This window comes from Notamacropus eugenii, chromosome 2, assembly GCF_028372415.1.
Source record: "Notamacropus eugenii isolate mMacEug1 chromosome 2, mMacEug1.pri_v2, whole genome shotgun sequence".
Classification (NCBI taxonomy): domain Eukaryota; kingdom Metazoa; phylum Chordata; class Mammalia; order Diprotodontia; family Macropodidae; genus Notamacropus; species Notamacropus eugenii.
The window spans coordinates 133,023,803-133,036,067 of record NC_092873.1 but is presented as its reverse complement, the minus strand read 5'-3'; positions in this window follow the sequence as shown (position 1 = coordinate 133,036,067).

Here is a 12,265-nt window from a genome sequence, read left to right as displayed (position 1 = left end):
CTCACATGTGCAAAAATATTTATAGCAGCTCTCCTTGGGGTGGCCAAAAACTGGAAATCAAGGGCCCATCAACTGGGGAATGGCTGAATAAATTGTGGTATATAAATGCAATGGAATACTACTATTCTGTAGGAAATGATGAACAAGACTACTTCAGAGAGGTCTGGAAAGACTTATATTAACTGATAATGGGAGAAAAGAGCAGAACCAGGAGAACTTTGTACTCAACAATAAGCACAGTGTGTGAGGATTTTTTCTGGTAGACTTAATACAAGGCCTTAAAAATTTCCCAATGTTCTCTTAAGGCAAAATGCCTTCCACCTCCAGAGAAAGAAATGTGGAAATCGATCACAGAATGTAGCGCATCATTTGTTTTATATTATGTTTTGATTTGTTTTATGATTTCTCCCATTTATTTTAATTCTCCTCTGCACCATGACAAAGTTAAAAATGCATTTAATAGGAATGTTTGTGTAGAAACTATATAAAATTGCATGCCATCTCAGGGAGGGAGGGGGTAGGTAGCAAGGAATGAAAGGGAGGGAGGAGAAAATATCTAAGTTACATGAAAGTGATTGTAGAACAATCAAACAAAGAAAATAAAATTTTAAAAAGCTTATGTGCAGTTTAGTGAACTTGGAGACATAGCTTCACATTAATTTCGATAATGGTGGGACAAATTTACAGTTTTAACAAAAGTGCTTTAATATTAAAACTTTCTCAATGCCCTGCCAACTTCTGTCAATTTTTGTCACCTTTTGAAATCCATGGTCATGAAGTCGAACCAGTGTCAATTTAATTTATATTTCTCTATTAATTATATGAAGATTTTTAAAATATGGCTATTGATAGTTTGGATTTTTGTTTCAAGGAACCTAGGTAGACTTATATGAGCTGAAGCAAAGGGAAGTAAGCCAAACCAGGACAATATTTTATAAAACAAAACATAACACTTTAAAAAAGAATATCTCTTAAAAACTTAAACTTTTTAATCAGTATGATGACCAAGTATTATTCAAGAGAATCTGAGACAAAGGACATGACTCACCTCCTGAAAGAGAGATAATGAACACAGTATACAAAAGAGTTTAGGACATGACCAACGTTTTGTTTTCCTTGAAAAAATGCCCATTTGTGCACACGTCTCTGTGTGTGTGTGTGTGTGTGTGTGTACACAGATGTATATATATAATATATATATATCAATTTATTTTATTTTATTTTTCCTTTTCTTTTCAGAGAAGGATGACAGAGGAAGAGAAAAAATGATTTTTATTTCAGAAAAATGAAAAATGGCTATGTTTGTCTGGGGCTATAATATTTAGGAAAAGGAATTTGCAATCAGTAGAGATTTAAGTTTAAATTCTTCCTTGAGCACTTAATTAGTTATCTAAACAATTAATCTCTCTGAGACTCGGTTTCCTCATGTATACAATGACGATTATATGTACTTCCCCCCATATATTGGTTGTATTAAATGAAATAACCTATCTAAATGTTTTTAAAAAGCAAAAGATACAAGATTTTCTATCTTAACTCTCTATATCTTTCTACCTATTTATTTTTCCATCTTTATGTGCACAAAATTTGTTTACTTTAAAATCAATCTTCATGTGTAAGACACGTCCAAAAGAAGACATCTGATCTATACTTTAAAGACAGATGTTCCTAGTTCCAAGGTCAATTTTCTATTGGAAATACGACATTACTCCTTATTCAACAAATATCAGCTATTAGTACTACTACTAGCAGTTTGTAGGCTCCACAATGGCATAGATTACGTCTCATTTTTATGGATCTGCTCACACACAGTCAGCCACTTGGATTCCGAATCTTTGGTCCAGCTGGATATTGTCTTTTCCCACATAGAAAATAGTGGAATCTTCATAACTGTTCCACTAATCTTAGCAGTGCTGTGTAAAGCACACTGCTAAAGTTGGATTCGAAGAGTTTTATATTTAAACCTGCCCTCACACAGTGTTTGCATCTGTTTAAGTCAGTCACTTACCTCTCTGTATTTTGATTTTCACCTGAAAAGAGTGTGATGGAATCACAAACTTCTAAGCCACTTCCCAACATATACCTATTTAAGATTTTATGACACCATATCCCGAAGAAATCACAAAAAATGGAAAAGGACCCGCATGTACATATATATGTATATATGTATATGTATATATATATATATATATATATATATGTGTGTGTGTGTGTATATATACACATATATATGTGAATATATGTGTGTGTATGTATATATATATATGTATATACGTATTTATGTCAATACACATACACACACATCACATCTTCTTGTGGTGACTAAAAAATAGAAACTGAGGAGATGCCAATCAGTTGTGAATGGCTGAACAAATTTTGCTATAAGGATGCAATGGCGTACTATTGGGCTAAAAGGAATGATAAACAGAGAGATTCCAAGAAAAACGTGGAAAGACTAAAATGAAGTGATGAAGAATGAAGAAAGCAGAATCAGGAGGACACTGTATACAATAACAACAACATTGTGCAATGATCATCTATGAATATCTTAGCTCTTTCCCAAGACTTCTCCAAGACAATCCCAAAGGACTCATGAGGGAAAATACTATCCGCATCTTGTGTAAGAACTTACATAATCGGGATACAGATCAAGCATACGAATCGCACTTTATTTTTCTTTTAATTTTTTTTCCTTTTCGCTTATTTCTTCTCTCACATCATGATTAATGTGGAAATAAGTTTCACATGACTGCATATATACATGCATACATATTATATATATATATATAAATATATATATGTATATGCATAAATGTCCTATATCAAATTGCTTACAATTTTATGGAGATGAGAGGGAAAGGGAGTTAGGATGGAGATAGAGAGGAGGAAAATATGAAATAAAAAATTTTAAATGAATATTGCAATTATTTTTAAAATGGAGAAATTACTATGAAAAATTTATGATACACTGATCTTAAATATAGCACTGTTAGGGTTCTTTCATATTTTTCTCTTAATGTTATTATCACCTTATTGGCTGGTTACTAGAACAAGGGTGCATTTAATTTAGCAAGGAAACAGAATGCCAATAAGTTTCTGAGAATCTCTGTAATTCTTAAACTCCTTAAATCCAAATTCCTCCCCAAACTTTGCTGAAATCCCAAAGAAAAGCAATAATAAACCTGCTAGGCATCTTATAATGAAACATTACCAAAAGCGTAAAGATCATTAAAGGTTTATACCCAGACACTCCCAGAAATGTATGTAATTTCCATTATTTTCACTCTGGCTCATACTAATTACTCCGATCTCAAAATTAAATCTCTAGGTACATTTTGTTCTCTTCTCCCTCTCCAGTCAATACTCTCAACAGCATGCTTCCTAACCTCTATTTATCCAAAAATTATTAACATCAGAAGAACATCATTATTGTTCCTCCATAGCCCTGGGATATTAAAAACTATAAGTGATCTATCATTTATTTAGCCTTGCATCTCACACAAAACCAAGCACACAGTTAACACATGTTTGTCAATTGAACGAACTCATATAGAAGTCTTATCTGAACTTATAAGAGTGGTGTATTGACATTAAAATTCTTTTCTTTTAATTATCCTCTTGAATTTATTAGAGGAAAAAGATAGTTGTGGGTTGTTGAGTTTAAAGTCAGAGAAATTACATTTTTTCTCTGATTCCATTTATTTTCTATGTGGCGTTGAGAAATACTTAGTTTGCTCAGTTTTTCTTCGAGAAGGTAGAGGTACTAATGCTTGCATTATCATATGTGTATATATACACACACATGTATACATACATATGAAAAAATAATAAGCAATAAAGATTTCTCGAGCAGGAATGCTGGATAGTATTGCTAACAATAAGTGGTATTGTGGGAATGTACAACCAGTTTCCTAGTACTCTAAATTCTTCAATAATACCCAAGTTTTTGCTTGCTTGTATTCAGATTTGAGTTCTAAGCCTCTGAGATCTTATATCGTCTTGTATTATGTATGTCAATCAACCTTTCAACTCTACGACAATCAAGTGGTAGTTTCTTTATAACCACTGATATTCCCAATCATTGAAGCCTCACTTAAATTATTACAATGAGCATTTGATCACATTAATAAATAATAGTAAGTAAAAGTATTAATAATGGTTACTATTAATTAATAGGTTAAATTCTGTCATTCATGTAAACAACATGTAATCCAAAAGACTGTTTATGTCTAACCTTCCACAACCTAGAACTAGAACGTTGATGTATTACATTATCTATCAAAGAGCTTCACTTATTTTAACTTTATATTTATCTCTAATGCTTTCATGGTTTTTCATAGTTTCCTGAACTGGCTGACTTAATAGTCTCTTATTTCTTAATATTGCTTATGCCCAGGAGTGGGAAATCTGTGGCCTAGAAGTCACATGTGGCCTTTGATTTCTAGAACTGCACCCATATTTCCCAAGCCACTACCAGAGGTACATCCATCAAAAAGGAAAGGCCTTGTCCAGTTACCAATTTCTGTCTAAGGAAAGGCCAACAGAAATACAGGAAAACAAACCCCTTAATGAATTTTGTTGTTGTAAATAGTGCCATAAACATAGAATCTACTTTAATAATCCAGTTTTACTGATAATTAATAATGTAGAGTGGGGGAGAAGAAGGAAGTAATTAGACACGGGGACCTAATATATATCATATATATACATAATAACAAAATAAAACTCGCCGAAGTGTGGGACTGCATTGGGAAGCACCTGGTTATGGGTCCATTAAAGTGGTACATTTCTTTTAAAAAATTTTTAAAATTAATTTCTTTAACTTTTAACATTCATTTCCACAAAATTTTGGGTTCCAAATTTACTCCCCATTTCTTCCCTCCCCCACCCCAAAACACTGAGCGTTCTAATTGCCACTATCACCAATCTGCCCTTTCTTCTAACATCCCTGCCTTCCCTTATCCCCATCTTCTCTTTTGTCCTATAGTGAAAGATAATTTTCTATACCCCATTAGCTGTATTTCTTATTGCCTAGTAGCAAGAGCAGTACTCGACAGTTGTTCCTAAAACTTCCAACTTCTCTTCATCCTTCCCTACCCACCCATTCCCATTGGGAAGGCAAGCAATTCAAAATAGGCCATATCTGTGTAATTTTGCAAATGACTTCCATGACAGTTGTGCTGCATAAGACTAACTATATTTCCCTCCATCCTATCCTACCCCACATTGCTTCTATTCTCTCTTTTGATCCTGTCCCTCCCCAAGAGTGTTGACATCAAATTGCTCCCTCTTCCCACTGCCCTCCCTTCCATTATCCCCCCCACCCTGCTTATCCCCTTATCCCCCACTTTCCTGTATTGTAAGATAGATTTTCATACCAAAATGAGTGTGCATTTTATTCCTTCCTTTAGTCGACTGTGATGAGAGTGCACTTCATATTTTTCTCTCACCTCCTCTCTTTTTCCCTCCACTAAAAAGTCTTTTGTCTGTCTCTTTTATGAGAGATAATTTGCCCCATTCCATTTCTCCCTTTCTCCTCCCAATATATTTCTCTCACTGCTTAATTTCATTTTTTTAAAGATATGATCCCATCCTATTCCATTCACTCTGTGCTCTCTGTCTGTGTGTGTGTGTGCATGTGTGTGTGTAATCCCACCAACTACCCAGATACTGAAAAGTTTCAGGAGTTACAAATATTGTCTTTCCATGTAGGAATGTAAACAGTTCAACTTTAGTAAACTCCCTTATGACTTCTCTTTGCTGTTTAGCTTTTCATGCTTCTCTTCATTCTTGTGTTTGAAAGTCAAATTTTCTTTTCAGCTCTGGTCTTTTCATCAAGAATGCTTGAAAGTCTTCTATTTCATTGAAAATAATTTCTTGCCCTGAAGTGTTATACTCAGTTTTGCTGGGTAGGTGATTCTTGGTTTTAGTCCTAGTTCCTTTGACTTCTGGAATATCATATTCCATGCCTTTAGATCCCTTAATGTAGAAGCTGCTAGATCTTTTGTTGTCCTGATTGTATTTCCACAGTACTTGAATTGTTTCTTTCTAGGTGCTTGCAATATTTTCTTCTTGACCAGGGAACTCTGGAATTTGGCCACAATGTTCCTAGGATTTCTCTTTTTGAATCTCTTTCAGGCGGTGATTGGTGCATTCTTTCAATACTTATTTTGCCCTCTGGTTGTATAATCTCAGGGCAGTTTTCCTTGATAATTTCATGAAAGATGACGTCTAGGCTCTTTTATTGATCATGGCTTTCACATAGTTCATAATTTTTAAATTGTCTCTCCTGGATCTATTTTCTAGGTCAGTTATTTTTCCAATGAGATATTTCACATTATCTTTCATTTTTTCATTCTTTTCGTTTTGTTTTGTGATTTCTTGGTGTCTCATAAAGTCATTAGCCTCCATCTGTTCCATGCTAAGTTTTAAATAACTATTTTCTTCAGTGAGCTTTTGAACCTCCTTTTCCATTTGACTAATTCTGCTTTTGAAAGCATTCTTCTCCTCATTGGCTTTTTGAACCTCTTTTGCCAATTGAGTTAGCCTATTTTTCAAGGTGTTATTATGTTTAGCATTTTTTTGGGTCTCCTTTAGAAAGGTGTTGACCTGACTTTCATGCTTTTCTTGCATCTCTCTCATTTCTCTTCCCAGTTTTTCCTCCAACTCTCTAACTTGATTTTCAAAATCCTTTTTGAGCTCTTCCATGGCCTGAGCCCATTGAATATTTATTTTGTATGTTTGGGATACAGAAGCCTTGACTTCTGTGTCTTTCCCTGATGGTAAGTATTGTTCTTCCTCATCAGAAAGCATGGGAGGAGATATCTGTTCACCAAGAAAGTAACCTTCTATGGTCTTATTTTATTTCCGTCTTTTCTGGGCATTTTCACAGACAGTTACTTGACTTCTGAATATTCTCTTCACACCCACTTTGCCTCCAGATCCGCCCAGCCAGCGCTTGGGGTCTGAGATTCAAATGCTGCTCCACAGCCTCAGGGTTTTCAGCAGAGACGCGGCTGCCATTCAGTGTGAGATTAAGTTCAGGTGCTCAGGTTGGGGCAGGGCTGCCCCAAGGGGCTTAGTTCCTTCAGGGGGTTTATGAGGAGACCTTCAACAATGGACCCAGGCTCCTGCCTGCTTTGGGAACCCCTTTCTGCTGCTGCCTGTGCTGCTGCCTCCCGAGGGGGCCTGAGTTATGGGGACACCCCGCTCCCCTTCCAGCTATCTGAAAAGACCCTCTCACTGACCTTTAGCACCTGTGGGTAGTGGGACCTCCACGGCTGCTGGAGATTATGTCCCTGAAGCGTGCTAGGATCTGCTCCCCTCGGTGCTACAGGGCCAACGCAGGGCTGGGCTCTGCTCTGGTTCCAGTGCACAATGGGCCTTTCAGGTCAGTTTTGCAGGTCTCTCTGGAACAGAAATTTCCTCTGCTCCGTTGTTCTGTGGCTTCTGCTGCTCCAGATTTTGTTGGGAGTTCTTCTTCACAGGGATTTTATGGGCTGCGGGTTTGGAGCTAGCATATGTTTATCTTTCTACTCTGCCATCTTGGCTCTTCCCCCAAAGTGATCCATTTCTTAAACACACAGGTACATGAGGCAAAGATAAACCCATAATTAACAAGATTTATTTTTTTTTATACAGCTGTATTAACCTTAATGAATTGCTGCCAATAGTATTCCCACAGGCTAATCTTACAGCAGTGGTTTACATTCATTGACTCAATTGAGCTTACCACATATTATCTTGTAACAAAGGTATAGTAAATACAGTATTGAACCTATAGAAAGGAAGGAAGGAAAGAAGAAAGGAAAGAAGGAAGGACAGAAGAGAAAGTAGGAGGGAGGCTTAATGTATGATTATTAATATACAGATTCCTAAAATTAGGTCATTCATAAATGACTGACAGAAAGTGATTTGTTCAAAAATATAAACAATGTAGTTGATATCTAAACAATTTTTACTTCATGTAGGATATTCCTACCTCCTGTATTTCCTTCATTTTTTTTTGAAAACTTCACCCAATAGAAAGGAAGGAAGGAAGTGAAAAAAGAAAAAGACAGGGCGAAAGGAAAGAGGACAAAGGAAAGAAAGAAGTGGAGAAAGGGAAGGAAGAAGGGAACAAAGAAATAAAAAAGGAGGTGTGGGAGAAGTAGATAATGACTCCCGCATCGCAAATTAATCCCGGAGAGTGACTTCTGCTGCTATCTTGAGATTCGGAGTCTTCAGTATGTATCCATTCACTTCTTTTGATATAGTGTCTACACCAAATATCCTTGCTGTTGCACCATAATTTATTAATAATTAATTTTTTCATTTTTAGATTTCACTGTTTAGTTCCATAAGAATTTGGGTTCTAACTTTTTCTTTTCCTTTTTTTCTTTTTTTTATAAATAAATTTTATTTATTTTCAGTGTTCTAAAATAGCTGCCATATAATTTAGATTATTTTCCCCTCTCTCTCCCTACTTCTCCCCTTCGTGGCCAAGAAGGAATAACATTTTGTATACATATCCCTTGGAGTGCTGAGAAGGGAATATTTTTTTACTGAAGAAGAGAACAAAAGCATTATCAAATGCAAGATGGATAATTTTGATTATATTAAACTGAAAAGTTTTTGCACAACCAAACCCAATGCAACCAAAATTTGGAGGGATGTAGAAAATTGGGAAAGAATTTTTACAGCTAATCTAGGGATAAATGCCTCATTTCTAGACTATATAGAGAAGTGAGTCAAATGTACAACTATACAAATCATTACCCAATTGATAAATGGTCAAAGGATATGAACAGGCAATTTTCAGAGAAAATTAAAGGTATCAATTAATTAATTAATTAATTAAAGAAATTAAATATATCTATAATCATATGAAGAAATGCTCTAAATCACTTTTGATTAGAGAGATGCAAATCAAAATATATCTGAGGTACCACAACACACCTATGAAATTGGGAAACATGACAGAACAGGAAAATGATAAATGTTGGAGAGGATGTGGGAGAGTTGGAACACTAATTCATTGTTGGTGGAGCTCTGAGCTCATTGATCCATTCTGGAGAGCAGTTTGGAACTATGCCCAAAGGGCTACAAAAATGTGGATACCCTTTGATCGAGTAATATTGCTACTAGGACTGTATTCCCAAGAGATCATAAAAATGCAAAAGGGTTCCACATGTATAAAAATATTTACAGCAGCACTCTTTGTGGTTGCCAAAAACTGGAAATCAAGGAGATGCCCATCAATTGGGGAATGGCTGAATAAATTATAGTATATGAATGTAATGGAGTACCATTGTGTCATAAGAAATGATGAAAAAGAAGACTTCAGAGAGGCTTGGAAGGACTTATATTATGTAATGCTGAGCGAAAGTAGCAGAACCAGGAGAACATTGTGCACAGCAACAACGACAGTGTGCGAGAGTTTTTGTCTGATAGAACTGGAACTTCGTAATTACCAAAGAACTTAAAAAAAATTCCCAGTGATTTTCTGAGGCAAAATGCCTTCCACACTCAGAGAAAGAACTAGGGAATTCATTCACAGAATGTAGCAGATCATGTTTGTGTGTGTGTGTGTGTGTGTGTGTGTGTGTGTGTGTGTGTGTGTGTCTGTATTATGTTTTGATTTGTTATATGATTTCTTCCATTTATTTTATTTCGTCTACACAGCATAACTATAGTGAACATGTAATGAATAGGAAAGTATATGTAGACCCTATATAGAATTGTATGCTATCTTGGGAAGAGAGTGGGGTGGTGTGGCGTGGCGGGGTAATCTAAGTTTTAGGGTAGTGATTATAGAATATTAAGAAAAGAAATAAAATAATAATTAAAAAAGAAATAAAAAAATTTGGATAGGTTCTACACATACATTTCTGTTAAATACATTTTCACTATAGTCATGCTGTGCTGAAGAATTAAAATGAGTGGGAGAAATCATCTAACAAACCAAAACGCCACACACACACATACACACACACACACACACACACACACACACACACAATGATCTGCTACAGTCTGTGATTGAATTCCATAGTTCTTTCGTTGAATGTGGAAGGCATTTTGCTTTAGAAGACCATTGGGAATTTTTTTTTTCAGTCCTTGTATTGCAATGAAGTTCTGAGTCTACCAGAAAAAACTCTCACACACTGCGGTCATTGCTGTACACAAAGTTCTTCTGGTTCTGCTCCTTTCACTCAGCATCAGATCATATAAGTGTTGCCAGGCCTCTCTGAAGTCTTCCTGTTCATCATTTCTTTCTTTTTTTTTTTTTTTTATTAAATTTATTTATTTAACTTTTAACATTCATTTTCACAAAATTTTGGGTTACAAATTTTCTCCCCTTTTATCCCCTCCCCCCCAAACACCAAGCATTCTAATTGCACCTATGACCAATCTGCTCTCTCTTCTATCATCCCTCTCTGCCCTTGTCTCCATCTTCTCTTTTGTCCTGTAGGGGCAGATAGCTTTCTATACCCCTTTACCTGTTTTTCTTATTTCCTAGTGGCAAGAACATTACTCGACAGTTGATCCTAACACTTTGAGTTCCAACTTCTCTTCCTCCCTCCCTCCCCACCCCTTCCCTTTGGAAGGCAAGCAATTCAATATAGGCCATATCTGTGTAGTTTTGCAAATGACTTCCATAATAGTTGTGTTGTATAGGACTAACTATATTTCCCTCCATCCTATCCTGTCCCCCATTACTTCTATTCTCTTTTGATCCTATCCCTCCCCATGAGTGTCGACCTCGAATTCCACTCTCCTCCTCATGCCCTGCCTTCTATCATCCCCCCCACCCTGCTTGTCCCCTTATCCCCCACTTTCCTGTATTGTGAGATAGGTTTTCCTACCAAAATGAGTGTGCACTTTATTCTTTTCTTTAGTGGAATGTGATGAGAGTAGACTTCATGGTTTTCTCTCACCTCCCCTCTTTATCCCTCCACTAATGAGTCTTTTGATTGCCTCTTTTATGAGAGATAATTTGCCCCATTCAATTTCTCCCTTTCTCTTCCCAATATATTTCTCTCTCACTGCTTGATTTCATTTTGTTTTAAAGATATGATCCCAACCTATTCAATTCACTCTGTGCACTCTGTCTCTATGTATGTGAGCGTGTGTGCATGTGTAATCCCACCCAGTACCCAGATACTGAAATGTTTCAAGAGTTACAAATATTGTCTTTCCATGTAGGAATGTAAACAGTTCAGCTTTAGTAAGTCCCTTATGACTTCACTTTGCTGTTCACCTTTTCATGGTTCTCTTCATTCTTGTGTTTGAAAGTCAAATTTTCTTTTCAGCTCTGGTCTTTTCATCAAGAATACTTGAAAATCCTCTATTTCACTGAAAGACCATTTTTTCCCCTGAAGTATTATAGTCAGTTTTGCTGGGTAGGTGATTCTTGGTTTTAGTCCTAGTTCCTTTGACTTCTGGAATATACTGTTCCATGCCCTTCGATCCCTTAATGTAGAGGCTGCTAGATCTTGTGTTATCCTGATTGTATTTCCACAATACTTGAATTGTTTCTTTCTAGCTGCCTGCAGTATTTTCTCCTTGACCTGGGAACTCTGGAATTTGGCCACAATGTTCCTAGGAGTTTCTCTTTTTGGATCTCTTTCATGCGGTGTTCTGTGGATTCCTTGAATATTTATTTTGCCCTCTGGTTCTAGAATCTCAGGGCAGTTTTCCTTGATAATTTCATGAAGGATGATGTCTAGGCTCTTCTTTTGATCATGGCTTTCAGGTAGTCCCATAATTTTTAAATTGTCTCTCCTGGATCTATTTTCCAGGTCTGTTGTTTTTCCAATGAGATATTTCACATTATCTTCCATTTTTCCATTCTTCTCTCTTTGTTCTGTGATTTCTTGGTTTTGCATAAAGTCATTAGCCTCCATCTGTGCCATTCTAATTTTGGAAGAACTATTTTCTTCAGTGAGCTTTTGAATCTCCTTTTCCATTTGGCTAATTCTGCTTTTGAAAGCATTCTTCTCCTCATTGGCTTTTTGAACCTCTTTTGCCAATTGAGTTAGGCTAGTTTTTAAGGTGTTAATTTCTTCAACATTTTTTTGGGTCTCCCTTAGCAGGGAACTGATCTGCTGTTCATGCTTTGACTTCATGTCTCTCATTTCTTCTCCCAGCTTTTCCTCCACCTCTCTAACTTGATTTTCAAAATTCTTTTTGAGCTCTTCCATGGCCTGAGCCCATTGGGTGGGCTGGGACACAGAAGCCTTGATTTCTGTGTCTTTGCCTGATGGTAAGCATTGTTCTTCCT